Genomic DNA, 21,688 nt, shown 5'->3' with positions numbered 1-21,688 from the left:
ATATCCAAACTGAGAACTATCAACTCCCATCCACCCACCCAAATATTTTTTATTTGTTATATATTTGACTGCACAAAAAGCTTATTTGTAATAATAGTAACATGCAACATATTTACTTACTGTAAGTAATATAAATTACCACATATTCACAATAAAGTGATTCATGTAGCTATGTTTGTCTAACTGCCAATGGAGAGTAAAATGTATCCAAGCAGTCAAAAAAAGAAAGTTTGTTTTGTTTAACGACACCACTAGTGCACATTGATTTATTAAGGCTATTGGATGTCAATCATATGATAATTTTGACACAGCCATAGAGATGAAACCCGCTACATATTTCCATTAGTAGCAAGGGATCTTTTATATGCACCATCTCACATACAGGATAGCACATACCATGGCCTTTGATATACCAGTGACTCGTGGTGCATTGACTAGAGTGAGAAACAGACCAATAGGCCCACCGACGGATATCGATTCTAGACCATTAAGCATTAAGCCAGTGTTTTCCCACTGGTATGTCCGGCCCTCCAAAGCAGGCAAATGATATCATGTAAATGTCTGCATGGCCTCCTTTGCCTGCTTAGCATCAATCCATACCTCCCCTGCGCGTGCTGTAACCTCACTGTGGTGCAGGGGTGTAACGTTTTCTTTGAGAATGGCCAATACAGCACAAAATTGAAGTTTTGAGTAAAATTCAGTATCTGTGATATTTGTGTTTTTGCACAGTTCTTTACACTGTTTTTGTTTAAATCTTGAATTTTTATATTGATGTTGATCATCACTTTATTTATTTCCATTACCATAGTTTGACACCCAATAGCCGATATATTTTTCATGCTGGGGTGTCGTTAAACATTCATTCATTTAATCCATACCTTCATGTTTCAAGTTACAGATAAAATATCAAGCACGTACCAGGACTATACCTAGTGAGAGGCAAGGAGACAGTGGCTCCCCTAGAAAATATGAAACATTCTCTTTCTAGTCTAAAGGTGCCTCTCTCTTTTTTTTGTCTGCAGATAGATCTGACAGTAAGTTAACCCGACATAAATATACTCCGATAATACATGTATACCCCTTCCTCAATTTATTTTAGGCTAGGTATAGCCTTGTTTACATATACATGTGTGTACAATATATATACTGACACACAATGAAAACACAAAACAGATATTTTTCAATATTTTGTGGTGATTAATGAAAAATATATTTATTGGACTTAAAATAACAATTTATGAGAGGAAGCCATTGATTGGTACTTTTGTCTGGGTTTTGATCCTGGTTTTGTTCTCGTTACACATACAATAGCAGAAACACACAAAATGGTGTGAAATGCGTTCACTACTTGCTCAATCATGCTGCATGCAATGCACGTGAAATGCTAGTATTTGGACACATAAAAATCACGTAATGGTGTCATATTCCTTATCACATTAAGAATGCCACGACTCAGAGAAGAACAAAGGGAGCGAGGGTTGGGCATGGTTCAAGGGGGGACTTCGCAAAGCCAAGTTGCTAGGACCTTCAGAGTCCATCCATCAACTATTGGACAACTTGTTGAACGTCATCAACAGACCAGGAGTGTCCGTGATTGACCTCGACCTGGTCAATGTCCCGTTACAACCCCACGCCAAGATCGACAGATTCGACGACACCACCTCTGTGACCGGTTCAGAACTGCGATGATGACAGCAAGCAACATGATAGGACGTCATGAAAGGCCTATCCATCAAATGACAGTCATCCATCGACTCAGATGCAGACGCCCGTACAACGGTAACATCATGACACCGCGACATCGTGCTGTGAGACTACAGGTTTGCTCTCCAGAATGGTAATCATCCACCAGCCTTTTACCGGAGCATTGTTTTCTCAGATGATTCCTGTTTCTCTGTCTCCTTTGCCGATGGAAGAGCACATGTGTACAGGAGACTCCATGAACGGTACGCTGACGGATGTGTGAGGGAACGTGATCGGTTTGGTGGCAGTTGTCTGATGGTATGGGGGGCAATCAACTGTGATTTCAGGAGTGATCTCATCATTGTCCATGATGCCCTTACAGCCAAGCGTTATTTTGACGTTATTCTAAGACCAGTTCTCCAGCCACTTCTGCGCCGTCACCGAAGACCAGGAGGTCCCCTTCTGTTTTAACAAGACAATGCCCGTCCACATACTGCAAGAATTACCCAGGCATTCCTGCAACAAGCCAGTATCACCGTTATGAACTGGCCCGCCGTTTCACCAGATTTGAACCCAACTGAACACGTGGGATGAGTTAGGACGTTGTGTACATCACCGCCAGCCACCACCACATAACGTTGCTGAGCTTGCACAGGCATTGCAGGAGTGGAGGAACATTCCTGTGACTTATTTGAGATGTTTGTGCCAATCCTTTCCCCGTCATCTTCACACATGCTCACAGGCCAATGGTGGACACACCAGATACTGACCTTGATATGGGGGGTTTTAACTTTTCGATTACGAATGCAACTCAATTACTGTTGATAACTGGCCATGTTTCCATGTGAATGTATCTCATGAATACCAGTGATTAATGTCATATTACATTATCCATCAATTCATTAATAGTTTGTCATTATTTGCAGTGCAAGTTTTTTTTGCATTTTCATTGTGTTTCATATATATATATTAAATATAAATATATAAATATATTAATATTTATGTCACTCTGCATGTGTGAAGTAAAAGTACCAGTGTTTCAGCTCTGGAAATTTCAATTAGTATTCAAGTTTAACCAATTTTTTTGGCAACAGAAAGTGTCTTCAATAGCTTATGTAATAGACATTTTAAAACTATAATTTTATATAGATTTATTGACATTTATATATCAGTGGTGATCCATCAATTTTAAACAGGGTCTTAACATTAACGGAATGGAGGAGGTGGGGTCTGAAGTAGTTCACCAAGGTACATGTAAACATCTACGGACCGTTTTTTTAACATTTTGACATTTATTGGCACAGCAATAAACATCACAATAATATTGTGCTGGAGACATAATTTCCATATATCTTGATGAACTAGGGTCTGGAGGTATGTAATCTTGAGACAGGACCATTCAACAATTATGGAACAAATATCTTAAACAACATTCATTTTTAAAGAAAAATATGAAATTCTGAATAAACAAAAATTAAATAATTAAGAAAAAAGAAAGAAAGAAAGAAAGAAAGAAAAAAAGAAACAAAGAAACAAAGATGGGCATGTGTGGTGACTGACACAAATTTGCCACACTGTTAGTCAGCTGCTATTAAAGCCTCTAATATATTAGCTCGAGGCATAACAATTATTAACAATACTGTGACACTTTGTGCTGGGCGCACATTAACCCATTGCACTTTATACGTCTGTTCGGACTATGTGTCACTTGGTCTATAGCCTACAGCCTAACACTGTAACAGTGAGAGAAAAAAATAAAACCTGAATCATGAATCATTGAATGGTCCATGGTTAGGGCTATTCTGGAAAATCCCCAGTGACATCGAGATGTGAATGTTTAAATATAAATCTGACATAACTTTAAATTTACTCACATGATCTGACAATAAACAGGTCACCGAAATGAAAAGTTGTCTTTGATCTTGATCAAGTTGATGTGTCAAGTCAAACCCTGTTTCATAAATTCATCCCATCCATATTTTTACTTCCTGGTTCAAACTTCACTCCAAAAAGAACAGACTAACATACAGACGTGTGACATACCGACATTCCATCACCCACTGTAACAACTGCAAGCTGTTTTCGTGACTGACATGGTAATTTGGGATTCAGTGTCGAATTTATGATTCACTAACTTGATTACAATCACGATAACTATATTATATAGGATTACTGCCCTTAGTCACGCTCTTTGCAGCACCTTGATTTATGTCCCTTGCACTGCACGAAGAAAAAGTCTTGAAAGCATGAGCAGCTTTTTAGGCCTCGGTTGCATGCGGTTAAAGATTAATTTATACTTTGATTGCCGACCTCATTCGCAACTGAAATTTATTTTTTTAATTGGTAAACTAAAAAGCGTTAAACGAATGCGCACTGAAATTTAATATGAACTGTGTTAAAATGATTCTGAATTGACTGAAACATCAGGATTGGGTTTACTATTCGCCGACAAGTATAGGCTATTTATAAATCTAGTCTTAATGGTAGGTACTAGGGTTCGCATCCCAAAACCCACTTCCACCCAGACTTAGTTTCAGTGGCCTAATTCGAGGTGTAAAGCCACTAGACTGACTTCTTTTTCACTAACCGCTGGCAACTATAGTCTTTCCCATCCTCATATAAAAAATGTGTTTTGGAAATAATTTCAGTTTGGTTTGACGTATACTAAGAACTATAAAAGTGTTTTTGAAATTTCAAACAAATGCTATTTTTTGTCTGCAAGTTTTGAAACAATCGGTTCAGAAATTAATAACTTGCAATAAATTCCATAGGCCTAGTATGAAAACAGGCGTTCCTTGTGGGACGGAGTATAATTATCTTAGTTAGGGACGGTCCATAAATATCGATGTGCTTCACAATCTGAACAATGTTCGGAAGGGGGGGAGGGGGTAAAAGTCATGTTCGGATTGCTTTTCAGGTAAAACATCGGTCCATCGAAGGTCAATGTTTCGTATACATTATATCAATGTTTTTATGTTAGGATTAGGGGAGGGGGGGAGGGGGTCAAACCCAATCCTAACATTGTTAGGATTATGAAAACCATTGACATTTATGGACCGTCCCTTATCCAGGATTGCAGACCTGTAGACACAGCTAGGAAATACGCGCACACTCACGCACGTACACAAATACACATAATTAAGGCTCTAGTTATAAATAATGAAATTAAATAATTTCTTATGCACTGACACAACATAATCCAGAGATTGTTGTCGGGGGAGAGGGAGGGGAAACACATTTACTGGTAGGCCCTATACTGACGTCCATGAACGCATCTTTAATTTCTAAAAAGTGAAATCCAATTATAGCTATTTACATGCAAAACAGACTTTGAACTGCTCCTGCCTTTGGGCTATTTCTCGTTCCAGCCACTGCATGACGAATGTTACATCAAAGACCGTGGTATGTGCTATCCTGTCTGTTGGACATGGCGCATAATCAATCCATTGCTACAAATAGAAAAACAAAATGTAGCGGCTTTTCTCTCTCTAAGCCTATTTGTCTTGTATTTCAGTTAAAGTGACACATCCTAGTTTTTAAACACATTTAAGGCATATTTGTCACTATTAGATCTATTTGTGATAATTGAAAAAAAAACATTACTTACATTTATTGTTTAAATTACCCATTTCCGTACAACCGAAGTGTTTCTGGTCATCCTGGTGTTTCTAATACCCTGAAATGCATTTTTCATATTTTAAAAAACGCATTGTTATGGGGTCGAGTTCTAGTTTATTTTAAGGATATTTTCCTGTTTCAACGTCACAGACTCTTATTTCACTCTGTTTTAACTTTATTCAAATGTGTTACAGGTTTGTAGATTAACTAAACTTGGTGTCCATTTTTACGGGTTGAAACTGTAGGGTATGCGACTTTAAGCCCCGATGCATTAAAACATTTAACTATTTAAATAGCTCACCATTTGGTCTAGTTATGATCCCATCCAGATTTGAGGGGGAGGGGCGGGGGGGGGGGCTAATCTCTCCCCAAATAAAACGAATATCTCCGAATCCAAATGTGTTTGACATCCAATAGCCACTGATTAATAAATCAATGTGCTTTAGTGGTGCGTTAAACAAAGCACAATTTTCTTCTTCTTTTTCTTCATTCAACATTTTATAGCAATCAATCAATCAATTAATATAGATTTCAAGAAGTATTATGTGTTTCCTCAGGCTGAAATTACACTTATATGGTTTATTTTGCAATGTTACCTATTTTGCAAATACCACGTCAACACCGTAACGCCTGCAGGCAACACAGTCAGCCTGTGATGTATAATGCGAAATCAAGACCTGTATGATTCCTTCCAAGTATAGAAAACCACAATCTTTTGATGTAATATTAACTATGCCGCTAGTTTCAGTTTTCTAAAAATTATCAGGCGAAAAAGGAATGGGTCAATGCGTATGTTCATTACCTGTCAACACCGTGACGGACATAATTATAGGCCTATATCGATGTGTAACATGACTATAATTCATTTAGACATCTTAAAAATGGAAGATTCGAAGATAGCTTGTCAGTTCAACATAGCTTATTAAGAATAATAGAATGAACAACAAGTCTGTGTTTGTTAAATTCAGTCAACACCGTAACATTTTGCCACTGCGATATTGACCAAGTGTCTAAATAACTATGTATAAACATGAAATAGCTTTAAAATGTGCAGAGGTGTTGGTAAACAAATATTCCTTTAGACTTCTATTGTCCTAGCTATTTCATTGAGTGAACATGTAGCTTAAAGGGACACACCCTAGTTACGGCTAGTTGTTAACCATTACGGCGTTGTTTTTCGCTATTAGTGTTTTTTGGTAATCCTGGTAATCCTGGTTTTTGTAATACCACAAAATGCATGTTTCTTATTTCTTAAAAACGGACGCATGTTTGAGAAAAAACCGTTGAGCAGACAAGGTCTAATCTATTTTTAGACGGAATATTTCCATTTCAATGTCACAGACGTTGGTATACCACGTGACCGTTATCATTTTGGTTCGGTTTGTTTTCTCGTGCACGGTTCGCGCAATCAACATCCGATTGTTGTTGTTCATTTGTGAGATTTTTCTTCACAGTTCGTGAACATTTTCAGTAACAATAAGTTCAGACAAGTAAGTGTCTCAATACCAAAGCATCGTTACAAAACCCTTAAAAAAAAAAACCATAATTTTGCTAAGTCTTACGATATCTGGAGAGGGGATACAACCAGGACAGAACAGTTGGAACATGTCCAGGAGAGGTGAAAAGAACGCACCCCAAGTCTGTGCGTACTCTGTAAAATTTGTCGTGACGTAGGCATTGTTGTGCTTCGAGCGACATCTACCGGTGACATCAGAATACTAACTTTCAAAATTATTTCAAGCAATTGGGACATGGGGATTCCCATGGTATTTATCGATATAAAACCTGCTTTTTCACTCCATTTGATAAAAACGTGATCTAAGTGTGTTACAGGTTTGTAGATTAACCAAATTATAATTTATTTTCGCTGGATGGAACTAGGGTGTGCGGCTTTAATTGTATCCAACATTTTATTTTTGTGGCAACTGCAAGTTGAAGCTTTTTGGGGAATGTTCCTTGTAGAAACAACGAAAATATTATCATGCTAATTTGTTCTTTCTTCTGTTACTTAAAAAAAAAGATGAATTAGTGAAAAACATTTTTACACTGATCATCATATGTAACATATTTTAGTTTTTACTGAAACAGAAAGCAAATTATGTCAACACCGTAATATCTTGTCACTGTAGTGTTGATCAAAAGTTTGTTTGTTTTGTTAAACGACACCACTAGAGCACATTGATTTATTAATCATCAGGCTATTGGGTGTCAAGCATTTGATAATTTGCAGTGTTGATCATGTTTATAAATAAGCATGCATAATATGTTAGACACGAAGAAAGTACCTTTAAATAGATAGTAAATAACTTTAAAACGCTTAGAGGTGTGGTTAAATATTGCGTATCCTATTATTTTTGCCATTTTAATTGAAATAACGTGTACGTAATTGTTTCTACATTCTGATTTCTGTGGTAACTGGAAGCTTGTTTTGGCGGGTTTGGGTGTTGGTGTTGGTGCCCCCCTGAAAACACAGTTCATATATTGTCTTGTAGTCTTGCTATTTAGTAGTTATTCGGAAAGATAAAACAATAAATATGCATTACCTATAAAACAGTTTAATATTTATTCATCATAGTTGTAAATGATGTCAACACCGTAACATCTCTTTTTACAAAGAATTAGTATCCAAATGAACGGCAGTATTCAGAAATTATATTTTGTAACAATATATACTATAGGAATTGTTTGAATTCATGGAGTTTGGGCTATCGGAATTGATCAAGAATGACCATTGTAATATAAGTTTATAATAAAATATCACTTAAGACAGCACTAGCCAGGACAATCGAGAGGCCATATGAAGAAAGACGATAGCGTCGTTTTCATTTTATTTCAACTTATTTTTGTGCTTATTTTCAATTAAGGTTCAAGCACGCTGTCCTGGGCACACATCTAAGCTATCTGTTGGTGGTTAGAGAGAGAGAGAGAGAGAGAGAGAGAGAGAGAGAGAGAGAGAGAGAGAGAGAGAGAGAGGGGGGAGGAGGGAGGGGGAGGGAGGGAGCGGGAGGAGGGAAGAGAGAGAGAGAGAGAGTGGAGGAGAGAGAGAGGAGAGAGAGAGAGGGTGGTGGGTGGGTGGGTGAGTGAGTGAGTGATGAGTGAGTGAGGAGTGAGTGAGTGAGTGAGTGAGACGAAAGAGGATAGAGAGATGTGTGAGAGAGGGAGTGAGGGAGAGAGAGAGAGAGAGAGAGAGAGAGAGATAGAGATAGAGAGAAGGAGAGAGAGAGAGAGAGAGAGAGAGAGGGAGAGAGAGGGGGAGGGAGGGGAGGGAGAGAGAGAGTGAGTGAGAGTGTGAGAAGAGAGAGTGTGAGATGAGAGAGAGAGAGAGAGTGTCGGGGAATAGAAGAGAGAGAGAGAGAGAGAGAGAGGAGGAGGAAGAGAGGGATGAGAATGGAGAGGGAGAGATAGAGAGAGAGAGATGATAAAGAGAGAGAGAGAGAGGAGAGAGAGAGAGAGAGAGAGAGAGAGTGTGTAGAGAGGAAGGGAGAAAGTGAGGAGAGAGAGAGAGAGGGAGAGGGAGAGAGGAGAGAGAGACCGAGAGAGAGTCGAAGACAGAAGAGATAATAGAGAAGATTAGAGAGAGAGGAGATAAGGGAGAGAGAGAGAGAGAGAGAGAGAGAGAGAGGAGAGAGAGATAGAGAGATTGAAGAGGAGGAGAGGAGGGAGAGGGAGGGAGAGAAGGAAGAGACAAGAAGGGGTTTTGTGGTCCTTTACACCTATCCTGGAGGGAGGTGGAGCCGTTGGCAGCACAACTTTGGTCTAAGTTCATGTATTGGGTTGAAGTCCTGTGAAGAAAGACGATAGCAAATCTCAACAAACCTTCACTTTCACCTATTACGTATCAGCGACAGTCTTTGTAAAATATATTGTAGAATTTTGGTTCACTGTCTGATTATTTTTAATTGTCTTAAAATTTTCGATGACCCTGTACCAGAATTAAAATAATAATAATAATAATAAAAAATAATACTCCTACGAAAAGACGCTGCTTGAAATTGAAACACTTTTTTTTTTGTTGCGTAACGACAACACTATCAAGAGCACATTGATATATTATTAATCATCGGCTATTTGTTGTCAAACACTTGGCAATTGTTACACATAGGCCTAGTCTTAGAGTGAAAATCCATTACATTTTTCCAGTAGCAAGGTATCTTTTATATGCACCATCCCACATACATGATGCACATATTACGGCCTTTGGTATACCAGTCGTAGTGCACTGACTGTAACGAGAAATAGCCCAATGGGCCCACCGACGGGGATTGATCCCAAACCGACCGCGCATAAAGCGAGCGCTTTATTACTGGGCTACGCCCCGCCCCAAAACCTTCACCTGACCCCAGACATGACTTTAAAGCATTATTTAAAAAAAAAAAAACATTTTTTTTCTTCACAAAAGTACTACTAGGCAAAGTGACATACAAGATTCCCTATATGGTTTGAACGCAGCCGTTAAGGGATTGAATGCCCATTGACACCCCTCCCCCCTCCACACACACACCAAACAAAATTTAAAAAAATAAAAATTATAATAAAATGTCACCAATATCGCATGGATTATTTTTGGTGAAAAAATGCTGTTCTGAATGCGGCAACGACAGTGATTTATAATAAGAAAACCTTTACGTACTATATTTTATGAAATACGGTAAAGACAAACGACCTTGACAGTTTCTGTTTCTCTGATTCTATTGGATAATCTGAAACACACCTCTTTTTTTGGTCCCCATGTGTTGAGTGTTGTGTTGAGTTGGTGGAACTATTCGTACTGTTGTTAACGTGTAAGTATATAATTACCTAGTTTTGTAAGTTGTCATCTTAACAAATGAATGAAAACAAACAGCTCAAATAAAACATGAAATAGCAGTTTGGAAAAAATAATCGAAGTAAAGTGTAACGAACGAAACATACTGTTGTTGCACCATTTTCGATAGTCAACATTTTCGTTTGAAACGACCTACGTGGTCACAGCTGTGGGCAGAGTTTGTATTATGTGGGCTGGGCATCATATTGCATTATATTTCAGGCTGAACTGTTAGCTACCCATTTTAGAATTATCTTCTGTTGGTATTCTTATTTTGAAACTACACAGTAAATGTACGTTTTGTATGCACATTACATTTGTTGGAAGAACTTTACTTTGGCACTGTCATTAACCCTAACCCTTTTTATGATAAATATTTATAAATGTGCCAAAGGAAAGCCCTACTGTAAGTCTAGTGCAGTAACTGATTTCATTTAGATCTTCTTTACAATTTCTCATTAAAAAAAGTTTTGTAGAGGAATTGCATCATCATGATCAAGGAAGGAAGGAAGGAAATGTTTTATTGTATTTATGATTATATGGCGTCAGACATAATATTATGGTTAAGGACCACACAGATATTGAGAGAGGAAACCTGCTGTCGCCACTTCATGGACTACTCTTTTCGATAAGCAACAAGGGATCTTTTATATGCACCATCCCACAGACAGGATAGCACATACTATGGCCTTTGATATACCAGTCGTGGTGCACTGGTTGGAACGAGAAATAGCCCAATGGGCTCACCGACGGGGATCGATCCCACACCGACCGCGCATCGAGCGAGCGCTGTACCACTGGGCTATGTCCCGCCCCCCATCATGATGCAAACATATACATACACATGTATGTGTTGAAAAATATATTCAGGGGTAGAAATCGGCATAATCAACTATCCACGTAAATGACATTGGAGTTGGTGTTCATATAGATGTCTTAACACAGGATTTTTCTTCTGGTGCTGTTTTCAGTCTTCAAAGACAGTCAGGTGAATTTAGTAATTTTCAAACAAAACATTTTCAATAGCAATTTTGCATTGGAATTTTTTCAGCGTTCTGAAAATGGAAACGTAATGCACCCAGTTTATTATTAAATTGTTAGGACATGCAAGTGATGTCATTGGAATGCTGATGTCATTAAATTTCAAAATACTGACACATTAAAATAAAAACAAGTCAATTCACATGTATACCTTGACCCCTGTCAAAATAGTTCAGTGTTCCATATTTTAGGGAGCAGGTCAACTCGCCCCAAAACCAACTCGCCCCAGCGATTCGTCAACTTGCCCCACACTGTTTAGACGACTCATATCAGTACCATTTTATTAATTGATATATCAATATTTTTAGCAATAATGTACATTAAATGTTGTTGAATATGCACACCCTACGAAGTCCAAAAACCTTGCCTGAATAGGCTTGGCAATTCATTGTAATAGATTATTATTTATCCGATATTAGGATTTCCCCAATATAAAACCATTTAGTAAGTGGTTGTAATAGTGAGTTTCACTGTAATATCAATAAATAAAATGACACTAAAGTTGTAGACGTCCATTTTTAATTTTGTCAGTTGTTTACAGACATTCATTTCATTTCAACTTATTTCCGTGCTTATATTCAATTAAGGTTCAAGCACGCTGTCCTGGGCACACACCTTGGCTATCTAGGCTGTCTGTCCAGGACAGTGGGTTAGTTTGTTAGTGGTTAGAGAGAAGATGGTGTAGTGGTCTTACACCTACCCACTGAGCTCTTAATTAAGAACTCGCTCTGGATTGGAGCTGATACCAGACTGCGAACCCTGTACCTACCAACCTGTAGTCTGATGACTTGACTTAACGATTGCACCACTCAGGCCGGTATTTACAGACAGTAAAGTTTGGGTCGAGTTGTCCAAACACTGGGGTGAGTTGGTAGGTGGCAAGTTGGTTTTGGGGTGAGTTGACCAGCATACCCATTTTGTATGTTTTTATTTTTCATAATTTTACAAAAAGTATTCAATTAAAAGTTACAGGAATAGTTCTGGCACTCACCAAGTTCACCAGTTGAGAATTTTTAAAGTATTTGACAAATTTTATTTTCATTTGGTGAATACATTTCATGTAATAATTGTTATTTTATTAGAATATAACTGGGTTTTGCTGTAAATTAAACAGACAGTTTGGCGAAATTTTCTGCTCATGCACCCAGAGCTAACCTTGACTTATATAATTCAGAGCGAGATCTGGCACTCGACAAATTCGCCAATTGCAAATTTTTAGAACAATTGGCAAATTTTATTTTAATTTGGCAAAAAAAATGTGTGTAATAATAAATAAATAAAAAGAGCCTATGTTTTTTTTCTTCTAAAAGCAGGTGTTTAAGCATTGTAAATGTGTGTACACATAAACAGGCTTTGTAAATTTGGCCCTTTGTTTTCAAAACTTTGATTGGCAACTCTTTAATGTTTTAAAATAGTGTAGAAATCTCTTAACAATGCTTTGCAAATAGAGACGCGATACTCAACAAAACAAGGTCCAGCGAAATGTTGCCATCTTCAACCGTAGATGCAGCATGTTTCAGTGCAGAGGTTCTAGAATACGGTGACCAGAGGTCAGTGGTTTTTAGATTCGGGCCATTAAAAATTACTTTGTGCGATCCCGATGGCAATGTGGTAAAAACAAAAATAATAAATACACATTTCTATGCATGTATGAAACCAAAGGACATCTACAATTCACTTCTTTCAGTTTGCTGTCACATGCAATATTTCACTAACAATTAATAGTTGACAGGGTTCGCACACATTTTGGAAAGCTAGTGCTTAAATTTGTTTCCATCCTGCAAAGTGCTTAAAACTCCTGAAAAAATTAATTACCCCCCCCTGGAAAGTCCTAGAATTTTATTTATTATTATTATTATTATTTTTTCATGTATTAATAATTATTTGGAAAATATATTTATACAGGGTGTGCACTTTACGGTTGCCCGATTGCCCATGGCGAGTCAAAATAGCGCCGGGCAAGTCAAAACCTTATCAAGTGTCGCCTGCCTGGCGAACAAATTTTCTGCCTATTGTATTATGTATCAAAATGCAAATAATTAATGTTTGTAAGAGATCGGAAAGTTACCTCGGCCACATAAATGTATTCGTAGGTTCCACCGGAACACCTCGGCCATGTCCATCTTTACTTTCCATTTAGTTATAGTCAGAACAACTTGTCACATTCTGCTACGCTTTGTTTCGCAGAAAGATTTTGTTTATGAGCCTGAGGTTTTCCGAAGTTACATTGTGTTGGAACGTTTTCATTTCTTACAGAATATATACCGAGTCTACTATAGAAATATTGTTGTTATCGTTATTATCCGTTTCATAATTAAATAGTGATTATGCCTTTAACTTGTGTTGTGTGTTTATTTCTCTAGTGGATGTGATTATTGTTTGTATATATATAGATTGCTGTCCAGCTTAGTGTTTTGTTAATTTGTCATACGGCCATATAAGAGCACCTTATTCATTCCAAGACTGAGCCTTGGTAAAATATTCCAGATGTTTGATTGTGTGCATGGGTCCCATGACAGCATAATAATTATAAATTAATTACAACAGTTTGTAATAAAACTAAAACAAGTTTTGTTTCCTTCTTTTGTGTTGTTATTATTGTTTGTATGATACAATAATATGTTTTTAAAGTGCAATTTAAGTAAGTTCTTTACTTTACTTTTAAAAAAAATTCGGTCACGGGCCATTCAAAAGTTGTATGGGCGAGTCAAAGTGTTGCTGTGAGTGGCCCAATTGGCCAGTAAAAAAAATCCAAAGTGCAAAAAAATCCCAAGTGCATGCATACCCTGTTTATAAATCACGTTTGACATCTGGTTCCAAACTATATCCTTCACGCAACGGTAATTATCAGTTCAGTTGTTAAAATATTTACACACAGTGAATAGGTGTTCGACATCAGTGAACAACTTGTGATTGGGTGAATAAATTATGTACATGTAGCTAGCTGTCAGCAGCCTGTTTCTGACATTTGTGAGTTCAAAACTTCTCAACCGGCCTTGGTGGCACAGTGGTTAAGCCATCGGACTACAGGCTGGTAGGTACAGGGTTCGCAGCTCGGTACCGGCTCCAACTCAGAGCGAGTTATTAAGGGCTCAATGGGTAGGTGTAAGGCCACTACACCCTCTTCTCTCTCACTAACCACTAACCAACTAACAACTAACCCACTGTCCTGGACAGACATCCCAGATAGCTGAGGTGTGTGTCCAGGACAGCGTGCTTGAACCTTAATTGGACATAAGCACGAAAATAAGTTGAAATGAAATGAAATCAAATCAAAACTTCTGTCAAAAGATAAATAATTCAGTAGATAGCTGTAACCATGCAGTGCCCAGCAACAAAACAAATACTCCCAAAGCAGCCCATACACAATCAATTTAATTGACAATATTATTGATGAATATTTATTGGCCACCAACGACACAATTATTGACACACTATTTTAAGTCATTTGTCCTCTAGCCATTGCCCTAAGCTACTGCCTTTGCTTTTGATAAGTAAAAACATAAAAAAAGAAAATCGTGGTCCAAACAATGGTTTCTACAGAGAAAAAAGTTTGGCCATATACTGAACTGCTAAAGGAACTTAGAACAAATGAGCAGGCGTATTAATGGAAATTTCTTTGTATGGATGAAATAGCAAATCATTATTAAATAATTAACATTTTATTTATAAAATACTAGTTTGTCTAATTTTGCATTACTGATGACATCAGTAGATAAATATGAGAAAGTGCTTTTGAAATTAAACAAAAAAATGCTAGTAAATATTGCAAGAAAACATAATTCAAAGTTAATATAGGCTCTATATTTTAATAAAAATAAAAGAAACAAAGCAGACAGTGGATTTTTAATTTTATTAATGTTATATTTATAAAAAATATATATTTTCTCCTCTTCTTTTTTTCTGCTTTTGTTAGGTAATAGATAACAACGTCTGATAAGGCTAACTGCATATACATTGTAGTTATGAAAAAAGAAAGAAAAAGTCAGTAAAATTGTCTCGATTTCATAACTGTTAGCCAACACAGCTTATTTGAGGTCCAGAAAATGACAAGTGTGTAACTTTTTACTTTCTTTAAAAAATAAATGAAATTTAGACCAAGGCAATTCAAAAGTAGACTGATAACAATAAAAAGAAGGAAAAGTAAAGATAATAGGTATATAAGAATATGTTTACGTCTATTATTATTATTATTTTTAATCAAATAAAACTTCATTTAAATATTTGTATTTCAGCAAGAGATTAATGAATGTACATCTGTTATTTATATATATGTATAGATGTACAAAATAACAGTAATCTCAGCCAATTTTCAAATCCACTGGCCCCATGGCATGTGAATTTAAAAAACAATTCTAGAACCCCTGTCAGTGTTTGACAAATGTTTGATAAAGTTACTAGCCCTCACAGAAGCTTTGGCAAGATCTGTATATGTATTATAGTAATATAGGTGAATAGTTCCACTAGCTCTGACTAAAAAAATCACTAGCCAGAACTGAGGGCTAGTGAATTTGTCAAACCCTGAATTTGTGAAGTTTACTTTGGGAGAAAAGGGGACAGGATTTAGCTCAGTCGATTGAGTGCTCGCTTGAGGTGCTTGAAGCAGAGGATTGAACCACCTCGGTGGATCAATTAAAATTGACTCGGTTTTTTCTCGTCTCAACCAGTGTGCCACAACTGGTCAAAGGTCGTGGTATATTGTACTTTTCTGTCTGTGGAAAGATCATATAAAAGATCCCTTGCTGCATTAGGAAAAATGTAACGGGTTTGCCCTGATGACTACATGTCAGAATTACCAAATGTTTAACATCCAATAGCCGATAATTAATTAATCAGTGTGCTCTAGTTGTGTCATTAAACAAAGCAAACGTTTTGGAACACACGATGCCAGACATGTATCTAAGAAGTGCTAGCTGTCTGGTGATGTTCATCTTCAGGCACTTCCATTCATCCTTGATTCCTGTTGTGTAACCCCCATTTGACTCTGGAAAGTATTCTTTAGATGGGCGGGGGGGGGGGGGGGGGGGGGCGTGGCAAGATGTAGCCCAGTGGTAAAGCATGATCAGTTTGGGATTGATCCCTGTCAGTGGGCCCATTGGGCAATTAACTTGGTGACTGACTGCAAGTCTCCTGACAGTTCCTCTCACCTGAATGCCCCTGCTTGTCCATCTCTGAATCCCATTCAAGAATTTCTGCTATCTTTCTCCAGGACTCAAACGTAAGAATTTGTCTCCTACGGCAATTAAAAGCCTGCCCACAGCAATAAAAAAAAAAAGAGAGAAGACTTATGCAGCAAATAAATAAGACTGAAAGTCACATGTACACCAGGTAAACATTTTGCCATCATTGAGGAGCTAAAAGTGCCGTCAGTAATACTCCCGACCTATGGCAATTTATATCTCAACAATGGCAATGGCCATTGCTGCTGTCATTAATTTCGAGCCCTGTGTCTCCCTTTCTCTTACCAATTAAGTTCCATTTTTCTACCTGATTTTTGCATCCACTTTCAATAGTTTTGGATAGTTATTAATATATCAAACATCGAAGTAAGTTGAGAACAGTCTTTCAGGTTTCTGCCAGAGGGTTAAACGAGTATGGCGCCATACCCAAATATTTTGGCAGATGTTATTTTTTTTAAGTTATCATTACTGTATGATTTTCTTAACCCTAACACCAAACTTAACCCATACCCCTGTTGACTGCATGGTTGCATTCAAAATTTCAATCCCATAGCACCTTACCCAAAAATTTCTTTCTGGCAGAAACACAGTTACCAGGTTACCACATGTCAAAAAAGTTGAGAACAGTACTTCATGCTCCACATTTTGTTTTAACAAACACCACATACCAAGCCCGTAGCCAGCAGTTCGATGGGGTTGGGGTGGTTTGACTAGGTACATTATTTGCGGGGCCTTTTGGATATGAAGTTGCCTGAGGTTGCGAAGTGCTGGAGATTTGTATAGGGATCCAGGGGCATGCTTGTTTTCCTGGCATCTGGAACTTAAAAATTGATATTTTAAAACAATGATTTTCAGTTATTTTGTAGATCTATTGTATTTTTGTTATTTAGGTTATTATTAATATTTTTAAGATAATGAAATTCTAACACACAACAGGAGTTAAGGGTATTGACCCGATGTATATGTTAAATATTTTCGGCAATTACTTACTGTAACTTTAGTAACAGAAAAGGTACGTGCATGTACATGTACCTCAGAACTATGGTCGGTTCCTTTAATAACGAACATATTTATAAAAAACAAAACACATTACTGTCTTAAAAATTGTATCATCACGAATCACCATCAACACATGCAGCCCCTGTTAAGAGTACAGGTATAGTCCCATTTCATTTTTGTCACTATAATGCGTCATATCATCAAAATTAATGGCATCTATATATTGGTCTTAAAACCTTTTGAAATACTTGAAAATAACCAGCATGCTAAAGCAACTTCTCTGCCAAAATAATAAAAGAATATTGCATGACATATAATTATGGAAGCCAGTGTCAAGTTGAATCTCTATATTAAGATAAAGACATGAACAGGATTATACTTTCTGTTGTTAAATCAATGGAAGGTGAAGTATCATGTGATTATCGAATGCTACGAGGTCATCAATATAGCAGAAAGTACCATTAATCATTGCAACAGTTGCTACATGTAAGTTCCTTTGTTTTTATTTTGCCATATTAGTTAGAAATTCTAAATCATGTACACTGCAGCTTTGGTAAGGGGAGTGCTAAATGACGAAGACAAGCAAATATTGTTTTATGGGAGAGTTGCAAAAATTACAATCAAATATATGTGCTATATTAAAAAAAAAAAAAAAAAAACAACAAAGAAAAGTGGACCAAAGCTTTTGCGGGAGGGTTTGGACAACCCCTCCCCTCCGATCCCCCCCCCCCCCCCCCCAAATATGGGCCTGCATACATTTTTATCAATTGTGTGCTGTTTAAATATACATGTAAATCACACACACAAGTATCAGTGCAATGAAAACCAGTGCATGTTTGTGAAGGGTGAAGATGCCCGTTGTGAACTTGATCAATGTGTCATAACCTGTAGGTTACCAGGCCAGTAATTTATGGATACAGGTGTTGGCAGACATGTTTATTTTAATGCCAGTGACACACATTTTCAGGACTAGCTCTGCCACTCGCCAAATTTGCCAAATTTGCCAATTGCGAATTTTAAGAACAGTTGGCAAATTTTATTTTAATTTGGCAAAACAAATTGTTTGATAATTGATTTTTTCTTGAAAAAATAGCTATAGGTTTTGCAATTTTTAGATATTTGGCAAAAATTTCTGATCACCCAGAGCAAGCCCTGATTTTATAACTTTTTTATTTTTATACGCCATACAAAGTTTAGAGACATACATGTATTTCAACAGCTAGCCAGAGTACTCTGACTGTAAGAGAGCTAGATGGACATTTGGATGGTTATGACACTCGTCATAACCATCCAAATGTCCGTCTATCTCTCTTAAAGAAAGAAAGAATTTATGTTTTATTTAACGACGCACTCAACACATTGTATTTACATTTATATGGTTATGGACCACACAGATATTGAGAGAGGAAACCCGCTGTCGCCACTTCATGGGCTACTGTTTTCAATTAGCAGCAAGGGATCTTTTATATGCACCATCCCACAGACAGGGTAGTACATACCTCGGCCTTTGATATACCAGTCGTGGTGCACTGGCTGGAACGAGAAATCGCCCAATGGGGATCGATCCCACACCGACCGCTCATCGAGCGAGCGCTGTACCACTGGGCTACATCTCGTCCCAGCTCTCTTAAAGTCAAGAGTACTCGGGCTATTCAACACCAACCATAGCAAGCAAAGGATTTCCCAGTCTGAAGCTCCACGCGGTAAGACGTGTTTGTTTCGCTGGTGCACACTGCACATGCTTTCGTCTGCTCGACTTGGGGATCCTTCATTTCGTTGTTTTTGTCAGCGAAATGAAGTTTTCTACTGGGATGTATGCGGCCATTGGAACTGATTGAACACTGGAACGCTTCTCGTTTCGACAGTCTGCACCACCAGGTTGGATTTTTTTTTAGCGAGATTCCTCGCCTCCACGTCATTTCTCCGTCTGACTATGTTGACTTGTTTTTTCGTAACTCGTATGACAGCCATTCTGCAGAACGCCACGGTTGTTCGCGTTTAGTCTCTACATGTCCAAGCCTGTCCTAGCAGCACTGGAAGATTGACCGCCCCACTCTAAGAAGAAATAGGAAGCGGGGTCAGCCCCTACTACTTTTTTTCTAGACTTTACCTTGCTTTATAGTGATACCATCTTGTATCCTCTGGAGTCGGGCCCGTCCGCACCACTATACCAACCTATGATGACTGGACTATACCCTAGTCTGATTCTCTCTCTTGTTCAGACGGATCCGGCTTCTCAAGATCTGTATTTCAGCACAGCACTACACCTTCAACGTCTATCGACTGTCAATCTAGGGGTTTTCTTGACGGGATGCAACCCATCTCGTCCCTATAAGCTGTGCACCCAAACGGCCTTAACGAGGCCACTCACGTGGACATATCGATTGGACTTTAAACTTTTAGATCTGCGTTCAAAAGTTTGTCGAAATTACTCTCTTTTTTTTATTATTAAATAGTCCGATCCTCTCTTCTTTCTTTTATTTAAATTTGGAATGTCCTTCTAAAATGCTCCAAATTATATAAATATTCGACCGAGCAGTCAATTCTTTTTGGCTTGTAACTTCTTTTTTTCTTTCTTTTTTTAAACATTTATTCTATTAACTATTTTACTAATTGCTTTTTTCAAAATTCTGCCCATTTTCAACTCTACCCCCCCCCCCCCCCCCCCCCCCCCTTCCATCCCGAGTCAGGTCACTGATTTTATCGGAGGTCGGACTCGGGGATGGGCATGTTCGAAACCCTAGTGGTATATGGGCACGTTAAACAAGTTATCAGCAAGCAAAACCCACAAAACCAGCCATTCACATAACTATTTCTTTAGGATACAACCCACTAACCATGAATGGGTTTGATTAGGCCTACGTGGATTTGTAAGCAACAGGCATTTCTGAAACATCAACATACAGGTACATGTTACCACACAGTAAACGTTTTGGTATGTTACACAAAGCAGCTAATAAAAGGGAAATAGCACATGATATCTTTGAATAATTAACAGATAAAAACATTGCCTTTATATTTTATGTATGCTACAGCTGACATCACAATTGAATACTTTCTATACATGTACACAGTATGGACTATTGTTGGCACATCACAATTTACATGGTATACATGTATATACATGTATATATTTAACACTCCACTTGCTTCACAGATTATATAGTGCATAATACATATATGCATATTTTATCCATGTGTGCAAAACTGTATTTGCAAAGCATTTACATGACTACTGTATAAATAGGAAGAAAGAAAGAAATGTTTTATTTAACGATGCACTCAACACATTTTATTTACGGTTATATATCGTCAGACATATAGTTAAGGACCACACAGATTTTGAGAGGAATTCATAGATTTTGTATTCATATTACAAAAATATAAGTTCAGCCATTACATACAAACTACAAATACTGGGTTGGGTTTAAACATACTGTACACATATCTGGACCAAGGCAAGAGCTCGCACACACATACATAATATACAATGTACACATGAGCTACATAAATATATGAACTATACATAATTAGAATTTTGAAGCGAAACATGCAATGGTGCACCAGACTAATATAATTGTAAAAGCATAAGAGCTGCTACATGTATATAACCCTTGCCTCCACAGGACCACAACTTTATATGTATGTAAGCAGGGCTCGAAACAGCCTGTGGCCAGGTCGGCAAATGCGACCAATGTCCAGTTTGGGCGACTTGAATATTAAAAAATAATGATGTTAGTCACCCAAATAATAATATTAGGTCAATCTTCTTTTGAGCCACTATTTATATTTGTATTGAATATATGTATTCCACTTTAAAGTCTTGCTTATGGTTCATGGTTCGTTTACCATAATATTCATTATTATTATTTGGGGCCACCATATTTTTTGGTGAGTTTTGAGCCCTATGATTGATTTCCATAAATGTGTGGAGAGTACTAGACATACACACTTGAACTTGGCTAAGGGCCACACTCCATGATCTATCTATGGATATGCATGCAGTGATATATACATAACCAATCTGTTGTACTGTACCATCTGCATGCATGTATATGGGTCATTCCACAGAAAAGGTAAAAAATTATGGATGATTTTGTCCCCATCTATTTATTCAGTAAAACATTACTTCACTTTTATCTTTTATATGAAAATAAATATTGTGGATCATGCTTTAGCAAGAACATAAACATTCATCATTTCAATAATAATTATTTCACCGAAACTGATAGTCAAAAAACAAATTTGGTCAAATTTGTCCACTAAGTTACTGTCCCAAACAGTAAGTCTATACATACAGTCTGTTGTATGAACCAAATAAACAGGTATTATTATTTTTCATTCAAAACCATTTTATTTTGGA

General features: G+C 37.4%; 2 protein-coding genes across 2 annotated transcripts in view; one reads left to right on the top strand and one right to left on the bottom strand.

Moving 5' to 3' along the window:
• The window catches only part of LOC121383171, a 55,167-nt gene extending 51,312 nt beyond the window's left edge, over window positions 1-3,855 (bottom strand). The window contains exon 1 of the mRNA XM_041513004.1: window positions 3,558-3,855. The gene's annotated coding sequence lies outside the window, so the exon portion shown is untranslated. The remainder of the gene's footprint in view (window positions 1-3,557) is intronic.
• A 6,126-nt stretch (window positions 3,856-9,981) lies between these two features.
• The window catches only part of LOC121382725 (ornithine aminotransferase, mitochondrial-like), a 31,818-nt gene continuing 20,111 nt past the window's right edge, over window positions 9,982-21,688 (top strand). Inside the window, exon 1 of the mRNA XM_041512279.1 lies at window positions 9,982-10,082. The gene's annotated coding sequence lies outside the window, so the exon portion shown is untranslated. The remainder of the gene's footprint in view (window positions 10,083-21,688) is intronic.

Source organism: Gigantopelta aegis, chromosome 10 (genome assembly GCF_016097555.1).
Source record: "Gigantopelta aegis isolate Gae_Host chromosome 10, Gae_host_genome, whole genome shotgun sequence".
Taxonomy (NCBI): domain Eukaryota; kingdom Metazoa; phylum Mollusca; class Gastropoda; order Neomphalida; family Peltospiridae; genus Gigantopelta; species Gigantopelta aegis.
This window is presented reverse-complemented; position numbering and strand designations above follow the sequence as displayed.